This window comes from Danio rerio, chromosome 5, assembly GCF_052040795.2.
Source record: "Danio rerio strain M-AB ecotype USA chromosome 5, GRCz13ab, whole genome shotgun sequence".
NCBI lineage: Eukaryota > Metazoa > Chordata > Actinopteri > Cypriniformes > Danionidae > Danio > Danio rerio.
Genome location: NC_141025.1, coordinates 10,402,501 through 10,417,004, shown reverse-complemented (window position 1 = coordinate 10,417,004; position 14,504 = coordinate 10,402,501). Strand labels below are relative to the sequence as shown.

General features: G+C 35.1%; 1 protein-coding gene and 1 long non-coding RNA gene across 3 annotated transcripts in view; both read left to right on the top strand.

The window, feature by feature from the left end:
• The window catches only part of sh2b3 (SH2B adaptor protein 3), a 122,028-nt gene that overhangs the window by 58,894 nt on the left and 48,630 nt on the right, over positions 1-14,504 (top strand).
• On the top strand, positions 4,878-10,324 carry LOC147843859 (uncharacterized). 2 transcript variants are annotated; one of them, XR_015490962.1, is made up of 3 exons: positions 4,878-5,746; positions 7,919-8,506; positions 9,808-10,324. It is a non-coding gene; the product is annotated as an uncharacterized LOC147843859 (long non-coding RNA). The 2 variants fall into 2 exon arrangements; XR_015490963.1 differs by lacking the exon at positions 4,878-5,746 and adding an exon at positions 6,198-6,834.

The following is a 14,504-nucleotide window of genomic DNA, read 5'->3' as shown; positions in this document are numbered from 1 at the left end:
ATATAATTCATCGTACTATTAAAAATTATCTTTTTGCATGAACAAATTATGGGTCCTTAAGCAAAACATGTAAAGAAACATTGTTCTGTATTGTTACAGAAAAATAAATAATTTCTGATAAAGTCAGAATATATTCATTAAAGTTCCAGAGAGGGAATCTGGAGGTGTAAAGAGATCAAAATGGCCATGGTTACAAATATTATCACGGTTTTGATCAAATGACCTGAAAATGTTTAAAAACACACGTCCCACGACACGATCAAGGTTTCGTTCCTGAAAATGAACAAACAATATCTATATAATTTGCAGCTTTATGCAATTTTGTGATAAAAACATGAACAAGGATCGATGCATTTTAGATTAGTTTAAGTTTGTATTGTCTAATGTACAGTTGAAGACAGAATTATTAGCCCCCCTGGATTATTAACCTTTTGTTTATTTTTTCTGTTTAACTGAGTAGATTTTTTCAACACATTCAGACATTTTCAACATGCTCAGAATTATTAGCCCCCCTGTTTATTTTTCAACACATTTCTGAACAGAATAATTTTAATAATTTATTATCTCTAATAACTGATTTATTTTATCGTTGACATGATGACAGTAAATAATATTTAACTAGATATTGTTCAAGGCACTTCTATACAGCTTAAATTGACATTTAAAGGCTTAACTAGGTTAATTAGGGTAACTTGGCAAGTTATTCTATAACAATGGTTTGTTCTAAAGACAGTCTGAAAAAATATTAGATGAAGGGGCTAATAATTTTGTCCTTAAAATGTTTTGTAAAAATTTCAAAACTGCTTTTGGTCTAGCCGAAATAAAACAAGTAAGACTTTCTCTAGAAGAAAAAATATTATTAGACCTACTGTGAAAATTTTCTTTCACAGTAGAAATATATTAAAAAAAATAATAAAAAAAATCAAAGGGGGGCTAATAATTCTGACTTAAACTGTACACTTACACTGTTTGTCTGTGTCTGTGTGTGTTTTTATAGACACGTTGGAATTTCTTTTGTCAAATGTTGTTTGTTAAACCTGCGCTTGTTAAAAAAAAAAAACTTCACAAGGATCCATGTTTTACCTTGTTTTTTTCACAAAGGTAAAAAAAAAGTGCGATTTGACACATATTAGCGATTTTTCTGACTCATATTACAGTTTGATTTGGGATTCACTTTTGAGTTTTCTCCACATTGTGCAGCACACACTTAAAATAAATACATATTTACAGAAATACAACATACTTTTACTACAGTATATAAATAAATGCCTATTATAAATAAATACCTGTCGATATAAAGCAGGGGAAATGAGTATTGAACATGTCTTGTTTCTTCCTGGGAATTATATTTCTAAAGGAGTTGTTGGCTTGGAAGTGAACCCGATTTTGGTAATCCCAAACAATACAAATTAAAAATATAAAACAAAGCAAATCTGAAAATGAGTATGTGTAATAACAATGGAATGACACTAGTACTGAACTACTGAAGTCTATTTAATACTTTAAATAAAGGCTTTTTTTTTTTGGTGATGGCAGCTTAAAGACGCCTCTTATATGGAGAGTGAAGTCACATGCATTGCTCAGGTGTGAGTTCTTCACAGATTTCAACAGAGTGTAAAAATCTTGATGCATGGTTATGTGGGTCTCATCTATCAAATCTGATCTTTATTTTGTATTTTCTATTGGATTCGGATCAGGTGATTGGCTGGGCCATTCCACAGCCTGATTTTCTTTCTCTGAAAGCATTTGAGAGTTTCCTAGGCTGTGTTTTGGATCATTGTCTTGCTGAAATGTCCACCCTGGTTTCATCCTCATGTAGATGTTGGACTGAAGCAGCTGATGTTCATTTACACTTATGAAGGGCAGAGGGTTGCTGAAGAACTACTGAGAGATTTCAGCTGCTGTCTGGGCCTTCACTGCCTTTCTACACCTCCCTTTCTTCATGTGTTCAATACTTTTTCCCTGTGTCATTTCATTTTATTACACAACTTCATATGTTTTCTAATTAGATTTGTTTTCTTTGGATATATGGATTTCTTTGGTTGTTACCAACATTCGGGATATTTTCAAGTCACCAGCACCTTTCGATTTATGTTTTCTAAGAAAAATGGTGATCAATAATTATTTTCCTTGCTTAAATAAACAGTTACACTGCAGCCTTTTCAATCAGTGATGGTTTTTAATGATTTGAAACCGCAATACGCCAGAAACTTTACCATGGCTTAACTTGAAACTTTTAATCGTGACAACAGGAAGGCATACAAATCCAGAAAAACTAACAAAAAGCGCTCAGGGGTAACTCAAATATTTGGTCGATTTTCTTTGGGTAAGGCATTCGTCAAAACAACAACAGTATTATCCACATTTTTCGAGTGCCTTGGACTGATTACTGATGAAGGCATACTGGTTCAAATTGCCTAAATAAAATGTTGAGGGCTAGTTCACCCCAAAACAAAAATTCTGTCATTAAATACACACCCTCATGTTGCTCCAATCCCCTAAAACCTTCGTTTATCTTCAGAACATCATTCATCTCTTGTTAAACTCATTCGCTCATTTTCTTTCCAGCCTAGTTCCTTTATTAATCAGGGGTCGCCACAGCGGAATGAACCACCAACTTATCCAGCATATGCTTTACGCAGCGTTTGCCCTTCCAGCTGCAAACCATCACTGGGAAACCATTCTCATTTACACACACACACACTACGGACAATTTTAGCTTACCCAATTCACCTGTACAGCATGTCTTTGGACTTGTGGGCTAAACCCAATGACTGTAAAAAATATGGACGACGCGACAGCCCTTTTTCCCATTGAACGCCTTGAGGGCAAAACGCCTGCCTGACGGGCACAAACTGTCGCAAAAGACTGCTGAAATTGGAGCCAGACATGCGCAGAAGGATTGTCTGATGGAGCCAGAGGAGGAGCCGCGAAAATGAGCAGAGTCGAGCTTCCAATCAAACGCTTTATGTAAAATCAACTACGCCCCCCGAACTTCTCAGCATGCGTTTGCTGTCATATCAACACAGATGGATGTAATAACGTTAACAAATATGAGGGTTTTATATATTCAATCGCGCCAGCTCCAGGCCGCAGCGCATAACTTACTCGCGGCGTCGCGGGCTGATTCCGGCTCGCATGCGGCAGCGCCTGCTCGCTCGGCCGCCGCATCTGGCTCGATTGACTCGGACTGGAATCGGGCAGTGAGTCCAGGCATCCGGAGTAGGTCCAGCAGAGGTAACGTTAGTCAGTCTGAGCTCTAAGAGATAAGTCTCCGGCATGCGAGAATCTAGCCGGAACTGTGTTTTGCTATCTGGGTGGCTAGGCGTGTATCAGCAAACTAATAAAGCCCGAAAAAAGCCCTGAACTTAGCGAATAAACAGTGTTCCACCAGGATCATGTATGTCAGAAACTATAGTTTACTGCTGAACTCATTTTGTCATTGTAAAATAACACAGAAATCGAATAATAACATTTCAGTCTACTTCAGTCTCCTGCCGAAGCTCAGACACCGCGCTTTGAGAAACTGTCAATCACAGCTGTCAATCACGATGACACGCCCAGCATTAAATTACTGCTAAAAACAAACTGTTAACAAAAATGAAGATCTGCACCTATTTCAGCACAATAACCAGTGCCTTAATCGACCAGAACTATCTTTCGGGACATTTTATTACAAGTGTAATATTTTTTTTTATTTGGGCTCAAGTCTCCTTCATTAACACGGAGGAGGCGGGCTTTATGACTTGTGCTGCAGCCAGCCCCCAGGGGGCGATCTAACGGCCGAAACCTTCACTCAAACGTAGGCTTGCGGCACACTTGGCTAAACCTGGAGGAAACGCACGCCAACACAAGAAAAACATGCAAACTCCACACAGAAAACTACGTTAACATATTTACAGATTTGAGTAGATTGAGCTTAAAACAATTAAGTTGTGCCAAAAAACTTAAGAATTGTGTTGTTTCAAGTATGTAGTTTGAGCAGGCAGTCATTTTTGGAGTGTGTGTTTATTTGTCTGTGGATATCGGAGCACATTGTTAACCCTATTTAATAATTTAGTGTTATTGTACATCACGGTTTCCATTAACTGGCTGGTTTGTTTTGTCTGTGATCTACTGCTTTATTTATTTCCTCATATAGCTCAATCTCAATCTGTCATCGTTACTAATTCAGACTGGCCAAAGCCTTTACGTCTGCAGCATCAGGACTGAAATGAGATCCGCTGTGTGCTTTTTGCAAACGGCAGTTCCTCATCTTTGGGTGGTTGGTGTTTTTGTGTAAAACACATTCACCCAATACCTTTGAGAGCTGTGCGTTTGGAGGACAAACACGGGCATGTGGGTGGTGGGTGTGAAACAGCCGCTGCTCAAAATATTGACTGTGTATCATCGCAGCGTCGCCTGTAATTCAGCAGAACAGCTCAGTGACGCCTGTGTTATGCTTATTTTTTTGGACTCAACCACAGTTAAAGGCCCCCAGTGTGAATATTTACAACAGCTGTGCAGTGTGTGTCAAGTATACAACGAGCTTGGGGTGAATTTCTGTACTGTTGGGTGTTTAACTGTAATTTATTCTAACTGTGTGTACACTACCTGACAGAAGTCTTGTCGCCTAACCAAGTTTTAGGAACAACAAACAATAACTTGACTTCTAGTTGATCATTTGGTATTAAAAGTGGCTTATATGAAAGGCCAAATTCAGCGAGTGAGTCATTACACTATCTCAGACTGATAATTGTGATTTCATGAGGGATTTGAATTCATTTCAAGAATGATTCACTTGAGTTATTTTAACATACTGTATGTTTGTTGTTTAATACTGCTGTCAGAAATTCAGTGACTGATTCTTTACACTAATGCAGACTGATAGTTTGTGGTTTCAAGAGTGCTTTTGATTCATTTAAAGACTGATTCAAATGAGTCATTTGCTTTTGAAATGGACTATTTTTACATGCTGTATGTTTGTTGTTTAATACAGCTGTCAGAAATTCAGTGACTGATTCATTACACTAATTCGAACTGATAGTTTGTGGTTTCAAGAGTACTTTTGATTCATTTAAAGAATGATTCAAACGAGTCATTTGCTTTTGAATTGGACTGTTTTTAAAAATATATGTTTGTTGTTTAATGCAGTGATTAGAAAATCAATGAGTGATTCATCACACTAATTCTGACTGATAATTGGTGGTTTCAAGAGTGATTTTGATTCATTTAAAGAATTATTGAAATGAGTCAGTTGTTTTTGAGCTGGACCATATTTAATGGCTCTTTGTATGTTTCATGCAGCGTTCAGAAATTCAGTGAGTGATTTATACTTATTCAGACTGATAATTTTTATGTCATGAGGGATTTGAATTCATTTAAAGAATGATTCAAATGAGTCATTTGCTTTTGAAATGGACTATTTGAACATGCTGTAAGTTTGTTGTTTAATACAGCTGTCAGAAATTCGGAGAGTGATTCGTTACACCAATTCAGAGCGATCATTTGTGATTTCATGTGTGATTTTGATTCATTTAAAGACTGACTCAAATGAGTCATTTGCTTTTGAAATGGATTTTAACATGCTGTATGTTTGTTGTTTAATACAGCTGTCAGAAATTCAGTAACTGATTCATTACACTTATTCGTAGTGATAGTTTGTGGTTTCAAGAGTGCTTTTGATTCATTTAAAGAATGATTCAAATGAGTCATTTGCTTTTGAATTGGACTATTTTATTATGCTGTATGTTTGCTGTGTAATGCAGTGATCAGAAAATCAATGAGTGATTCAATACACCAATTCAGACTGATAATTGGTGGTTTCAAGAGTACTTTTGATTCATTTAAAGAATGATTGAAATGAGTCAAGTTGTTTTTGAGTTGGACCATATTTAATGGCTCTTTGTACTGTATGTTTCATGCAGCTTTCAGAAATTCAGTGAGTGATTTATTATGCTTATTCAGACTGATAATTGGTGGTTTCAAGAGTGATTTTGATTCATTTAAAGACTCACTCAAATGAGTCATTTGCTTTTGAAATGGAATATTTTAACATGCTGTATGTTTGTTGTTTAATACAGCTGTCAGAAATTCAGTAAGTGATTCATTACACCAATTCAGACTGATAATCCGTGGTTTCAAGAGTGATTTTGATTCATTTAAAGACTCACTCAAATGAGTCATTTGCTTTTGAATTGGACTATTTTTACATGCTGTATGTTTGTTGTTTAATACAGCTGTTAGAAATTCAGTGACTGATTCATTATACTAATTCAGACTGATAATTGGTGGTTTCAAGAGTGATTTTGATTCATTTAAAGAATGATAGAAATGAGTCAGTTGTTTTTGAGCTGGACCATATTTAATGGCTCTTTGTATGTTTCATGCAGCGTTCAGAAATTCAGTGAGTGATTCAATAAACTAATTCAGAGTGATAATTTTTATGTCATGAGGGATTTGAATTCATTTAAAGAATGATTCAAATGAGTCATTTGCTTTTGAAATGGACTATTTGAACATGCTGTATGTTTGTTGTTTAATACAGCTGTCAGAAATTCAGAGAGTGATTCGTTACACCAATTCAGAGCGATCGTTTGTGATTTCATGTGTGATTTTGATTCATTTAAAGACTGACTCAAATGAGTCATTTGCTTTTGAAATGGATTTTAACATGCTGTATGTTTGTTGTTTAATACAGCTGTCAGAAATTCAGTAACTGATTCATTACACTTATTCGTAGTGATAGTTTGTGGTTTCAAGAGTGCTTTTGATTCATTTAAAGAATGATTCAAATGAGTCATTTGCTTTTGAATTGGACTATTTTATTATGCTGTATGTTTGCTGTGTAATGCAGTGATCAGAAAATCAATGAGTGATTCATTACACTAATTCAGACTGATAATTGGTGGTTTCAAGAGTACTTTTGATTCATTTAAAGAATGATTGAAATGAGTCAGTTGTTTTTGAGTTGGACCATATTTAATGGCTCTTTGTATGTTTCATGCAGCTGTCAGAAATTCAGAGAGTGATTTATACTTATTCAGACTGATAATTGTGATGTCATGAGGGATTTGAATTCATTTAAAGAATGATTCATATGAGTCATTTGCTTTTGAAATGGACTATTTTTAAAAAAGGTATATGTTTGTTGTTGAGTGCAGTGATCAGAAAATCAATGAGTGATTCATTACACTAATTCAGACTGATAATTGCTGGTTTCAAGAGTACTTTTGATTCATTTAAAGAATGATTCAAATGAGTCATTTGCTTTTGAATTGGATTATTTTAAAAAAAGGTATATGTTTGTTGTTGAGTGCAGTGATCAGAAAATCAATGAGTGATTCATTACACTAATTCAGACTGATAATTGGTGGTTTCAAGAGTACTTTTGATTCATTTAAAGAATGATTGAAATGAGTCAGTTGTTTTTGAGTTGGACCATATTTAATGGCTCTTTGTATGTTTCATGCAGCTTTCAGAAATTCAGTGAGTGATTTATTATGCTTATTCAGACTGATAATTTGTGATTTCATGTGTGATTTTGATTCATTTAAAGACTCACTCAAATGAGTCATTTGCTTTTGAAATGGAATATTTTAACATGCTGTATGTTTGTTGTTTAATACAGCTGTCAGAAATTCAGTAAGTGATTCATTACACCAATTCAGACTGATAATCCGTGGTTTCAAGAGTGATTTTGATTCATTTAAAGACTGACTCAAATGAGTCATTTGCATTTGAATTGGACTATTTTTACATGCTGTATGTTTGTTGTTTAATACAGCTGTTAGAAATTCAGTGACTGATTCATTATACTAATTCAGACTGATAATTGGTGGTTTCAAGAGTGATTTTGATTCATTTAAAGAATGATAGAAATGAGTCAGTTGTTTTTGAGCTGGACCATATTTAATGGCTCTTTGTATGTTTCATGCAGCTGTCAGAAATTCAGTGAGTGATTCAATACACTAATTCAGAGTGATAATACTGTATGGGATTTCATGTGTTATTTTGATTTATTTAAAGACTCAAATGAGTCATTTGCATTTGAAATGGACTATTTTTAAGATGCTATATGTTTGTTGTTTAATACAGGGGTTCCCAAACTTTTCAGCCCGTGACCCCTAAAATGACAATGCCAGTGACTCGCGACCCCCAATATCCTTTGAGGTGGTTATAAATACAGAAACCTTGCATGCAATGGCACACACACTCCAATAGACCCAAGTCTATTGTTCGTTTAATTTTTTAAATGAATGTGAGTGCTGCAAATAGGCCAGAAAGTGTAGCCTGGTGTTATAAAATCAATCTGCTGCATCTGACGCTATTGCTGTGTCTTTAATATAATGAAATTTCTCCAGGGGTCGCAATCCAATAGAACTAGTAACTATAAGCTACTATAGTAACTATATAGTATATAGTAATTATAAACAACTACTTTTTTCTTCAGTAGGTTGTGGATAAAATATGGTAATTCTTATGGTTTATTAAAAATAAATAGATTTTTGGAAATCACCAAGCAACCGCCCCCCCCCCCCCCCCCCCATTTCATTGTCCTGCGACCCCCTCAGGGGGGTCCCGACCCCCACTTTGAGAACCACTGGTTTAATACAGCGATCAGAAATTCAGTGAGTGATTCTCTACACTAATTCAGACTGGTAGTTTGTGTTTTTGATTAATTTAAAGAAAGTCATTGGTTTTTGAGCTAGACTATATTTAGTGTGCTACTGTATTTGCATGTTTTATGCTGCTGTCAGAAATTCACTGAAATTCAAACTGACTACTTGCTATGTCAAGACCAGGGGCGTTCAAGTTATTGATTCTGTCAAAAATAAAAATCAGGCTTGCATGAATCTTTTGTTCTTTATCTGTGCTACACTTTCTTTTTTGATTAATTATTCTGATTCACCAAGGGAAGTCATTTATTTAATAGTAATTTTATATTGATTCACTCATGTCTTATGTACTCAAAAAATGATTTATCCTGCTTGCTCAAACTACTCATATAAAATGAGCTGAATCAACAGAGTTCTGCAGTTCTCACTTTTTTATTTTTTGGGACAACTTTTTTTTTTTTTTGTTTAATCCACTTGTAAAAACAATTAAGAAAACTTAATAAATTTGTGGTGGTTCATTTCACTGTTCATTCACCCTGATAAATAAAGCAACTAAGCCGGAGGAAAATGAATGAAAGAATAATCAATTTGTGTTGGGACGACATGAAGGAATTGTGTGAAACACAGGATTTTTTACAGTGTTGTAATTACTGTAGTTATATAGTTTTTCTCAAGAACTCATTTACTAAGTAGTTTTAAAAATGTGTATTTTTACTTGACCTCCAGTACATTTTTAGTGTTGTATCGGCACTTTTACTCTACTGTTTCTTCAACCTACAGTACTTGATTTTTTTGTCTATGGGGATTGGCTAAAGTACAAAAAAAAAACTGTCCTGCAACTCCAGTCCAATCAGTTGATAATAACTTTGCATCATAACTAGGGTTGGCTACTGAAACCTGGTGCCATTATAGCATTGGTACCTTTGTAACTGGTATGTACTGGACCAAGTCAGCATATGAATTTCGGTGTCTAATTTCGGTGCTGCGAAAAAGACGTATGAAGCATTAAGGACTGCATCAAAGGCACACAAAGGTATGCGCACACCATCTCTAAACATTTAATTTGAAACAACTTTGAGGAATATGGACATGCAATGTCAGGTGTTTGTTCTTGTTGCTTCGGGAACGGATGCACGCAACGCACGCAGTACAGCACATTTGGTGAGCGAGAGCGACTCTCTTCAGACAAAGAGCATAGAATCACCATCAGTGGTTCTATGCTCTTTGCTTCAGATCAACACGCATGATCGTGTTCATCAAATGTGCTTAAACTAAGCGTTCATAAGCATATTTTACAAGCAAGGATTCTGACACAACAACATGAAGAAGATGCTTTACAAAAGTTGCATGTAGGGGGAAGCACGTCAATTTTAATGAAACATTTGAGGGCTCATGGAATCAACTTAAAGGGAGATGAATGCACTGTTTCTGAAAGCTTGCGTCATCATCTGGCACTTTCAATGCGTATGTACATGGACAGCGATGCTCCGATTAGAATATGATTAAGACAATACTCTGATTAAGAGTTTAGACTACCATGTAAACAGTGATTTTTGATTACCTTAAAGGACCACTGACACCTGCGTCGCGAAATACTTGCGGTATCAAATTCCATTAAAAAAGCAGTCTTCTACCAGTCCTTACTTAATGCTCGGATCAAATACCTGTTTGTCATGGGGTCATGAATGAAATGTTCCTGAGTGAAAGTGAAACTGCAGTTAAAATCGAAAAATTAAAAATGAAACACCTGAACTTACAGGAAACATTGATAGAGTGGTGAGGCATGGACGTTAATCGATCTATGTACTATAACATGTAAAACGGGATCATGTAAACAACTTAATCATATTATTGTTTTATTCAGATTAAGGCAAATCATTAGATCACTGATGTCCATGTAAACATAGTTACACGCCCCAGCCCTAGAAAAAAGGAGGTCAGTATTTTGATGACAGCTTTTCCACAGGTTAGTAGTAAGCTAATGTAATTTCATGAAGCTAATCTTAAATTCATGCTAACCAACAAATGATCAAAGGAAATATATTGATGTAATTCAAATATATAAAATATGAATTCAACTTTAAAATTTAATTAAATAGTTCTATTAAAATTATTTTTTAAAAGATTTTGTCAAATAAAAGATACACCATAATTTTGTGGCTCAAAAGTATCGGTTCAGGCGTCGCTTTGGCATCGGTACCATTTTAAAAGTATCGATTTACCACTGGTATTGAAATAACCCCAAACGATACCATCACAAACAATTTCAAGACATGTTTGGAAAGTGTCCAAGAACATCTAAATTCTTCACACGCAATGACCCTGAGAGTGTTTAGATGGCATGTCACTGAAGAGAAGATGACGGAAATCTTGACATGGCCTTTAACAATCACTAAATGCACTACAGAATGTTACGTTTTCACACAGATGCACAAACGGCCTGTAAACGCATCAGCTTTTCACAGCTTAAGACTCTCGAGTACATTTAAAAGAGCTACTTTTTACTCATGATTTGGGTAATATTTACAACAGATACCCTTTTCTCTACTTGCACTACTTTTTTGGGCATGTAATGGTACTTTTACAAGAGTATGGTTTTTCAGTACTCTTTCCACCACTGCTCTCCAGATACAAAATGCAGATTAATGCTGGATATAAAGTGTCTGATTTGTCATGCATTCATCCAGGAGACATTATAAGCAAAGAGGCCTTCTCGGATATGGAGACGTGCTTTTGTTTTCAGTTTTGGTCCCTCAAAATGAGCTCATGGTGTTTAGTTTTCACAGCGTGGTTTTTCAGCGTGTGTGTTCACGTGGAAATGCCACGGCTCTTTAATTTGTATATCAAAGGTGTTTGCTGGTAGTGTGTTTGTGTTTTTTCTCTTTACTAACAGCTGTGTCTACACTGCAGGTGGCGACGTGACGCTCCGTATTTGTTGTGTCATGTTAGTGTAGAACATTTCTGTCAGTACAGATACTGTCAGTCACTACAATAGGTGTTTTCTAGTTTTGTGGCATCAAGTTTGCATTATACACTACGGCATATTTAGAATATTCTGCAAGTCGAGTATAAATTACTTAATAGTGTTTGATGGGAAATGATTTCTTTATTGCGTCATGTTTGCTGTGCAGTGACGTGATTGTTTTTGTAATGGTAACATTCCTGTTTTGTTGCATAAATATACTTTGAATGTTGCCGTTTATTTTCACAACACTTAAAAGACGTTTAAGGTCTTAAGATGGAAGAAGTGGTGACTTGTTTTACGTGTAATTTTCTTCCTGTAAACAAATCTTAAGGTGGGAAACAGTACAGGGTCTTCATGGCCGCATTTTGCGCTTCAAAATTCCCCACACAATCTCTATTGTAGTCAGGTCGGGACTGCAGGCAGGCCAGTTAATTAACTGTATTCTCTTCCTCCTTAGCCAGGAGTTTGTAATGTGTGCTTTGTCAGTGTCTTGTTGAAATATATATGGGTGTCACTGACAAACTGGAGATCATCAACCCATCTTTGCTCCTAAATGTCTAGACCTTTATTGTCTACTGCTTTTGTACCAAATTGCAATTACAATCACCTGTTGACATCACCTGTTTCAAATCACATCATTTAACCAATTTACTTGATTACAAGCCCTAGCCCATTTTTTTTTTTTTTTGGTATGTGTCGCAGGTCTGAATGACAGGGAAAGATGTATTTTTATAAATGAAATGAAGTTGTTCAGACAATACATTAAATATTTTGTGTTTGTATTGTCTGCAATGAAAAGTGACTTTCATTTTGTATTTGCTTTCTTCATACTGTCCCAACATTTTCTGATTTGTGGTTGTAATTTTATAATAAGTAATATATATATATATATATATATATATATATATATATATATATATATATATATATATATATATATATATATATATATATATATATATTATAATATATTATGTAATGTTTCCTAGAGATGGGTTGCAGCTGGAAGGGCTCTTTCACTGTGTGGAAATATATGCTGGATAAGTTGGCGGTTAATTCCGTTTAGGCGACCCCAGATTAATAAAGGGACTAAGCCAAAAAGAAAATGAATGAATGAATAATATGTAATATTAAACCATGATAGTCATGATTAAGCAATAAGGAAATGTACTGGTTTGAATTAGCAAAATAAAGAAAAAACAAATTTCAAACTGCTAAATTTCAACTAAATATGTTTTTTCATTTTTAATTTCTTTTTTTTTTTGCATATCCTTGCATATCAATTAAGGGTGTACTAACTTTTGGGCTATTGCCATGAATTATTTTTTTGGTGTGGAGTAGAAAAGGCATGTCATGCGCAAATTCTGGCAGTACTCTAGAATTGATCGTTTTTAGAAAACAAAACAAAAATTGGTCTTCATATTCCTGATCATTAGACGTACTTTATCTAGGAGATATTCCTATTAAACTTGAAAAGGAGGATATATATATATATATATATATATATATATATATATATATATATATATATATATATATATATATATATATATATATATATATATATATATATATATATATACACAGTTGAAGTCAGAATTATTAGCCCCCCTTTAAATTTTTCTTTCTTAAATATTTCACAAATAATGTTAAACAGAAATAAAGAATTTTCACAGTATGTCTGATAATATTTTTTCTTCTGGAGAAAGTCTTATTTGTTTTATTTTGGCTAGAATAAAAGCAGCTTTAATTAAAAAAAAAAACATTTTAAGGTCAAAATTATTAGCTCCTTTAAGCTATTTTTTTCTAAAATATATTTTTTTCTACAGAACAAACCATCGTCATACAATAAGTACCAAGTTCTGAGGCGCAAGTTATTTATTATATGTAGAAAAGATTCACACAGCTTCTCCTTCTGCAGCAAATGCAGTTTTTACTGTTGATATTTGGCGCCAGATAATCAGCAAGTGACGATTTTGTTCGCTTTGACTTGTTGGATGGAAAGCTGCTTTATTCTTCTATGCGATAATCCAGATTTGCGCATAAAGTTCATTCGCATTTTTGGATGGAAACATAGCATGATGTGATGGGTCGTTCTTGAACGATTCGTTCATTTTTAACAAACCTTTTGTATGACTTAGGGAGTGAATCATTCATTTGCGCATACGCACATTTGTGCAAGTAAAGCTCACGTGCTACCTTGGAGTGGTCTGTTTCGTGCAGAATGCGCACGTGTGGCCTCAAACCATATCGAGATGAACGATATTGGATAATCCCGCATCACGTTGGGGAATCATAAAGATATATTCCCAGAAATCGATACCGCCCAGCCCTTGTGTGTGTGTGTGTGTGTGTGCGTGTGCGTGCGTGCGTGCGTTTATTACTGTTATTTTTGTTTCCACAGGTTATATTCTTACAAAATGTATAAAAACCAAGTATAATTGTTTTATATTTTGTTAGATAAGGTTCAGATTTGGCTTCAGTACAGAATAAAATAATGTATATGCACAAATATAGGCGGCGCAGTAGGTAGTGCTGTCGCCTCATAGCAAGAAGGTCGCTGGTTCGAGCCTCGGATGGGTCTGTTGGCGTTTCTGTGTGCACTTTGCATGTTTTTCTCCGGGTGCTCCGGTTTCCCCCACAGTCCAATAACATGGTACAGGTGGATTGGGTAGGCTTAATTGTCCGTAGTGTATGAGTGTGAATGAGTGTGTGTGTATGTTTCCCAGAAATAGGTTGCTGCTGGATAGGCATCTGCCGCGTAAAACATTTGCTGGATAAGTTCGCGGTTGATTCTGCTGTGGCGACCCCGGATTAATAAAAAGACTAAGCCGAAAAGAAAACGAATGAATAAATGCACAAATATAATAATGTATAGCTTCCAATAGGACATTAAAAATGGTGAGGTGTGCACTTGTTTATGCTGTTACTTTTTGTTCTTT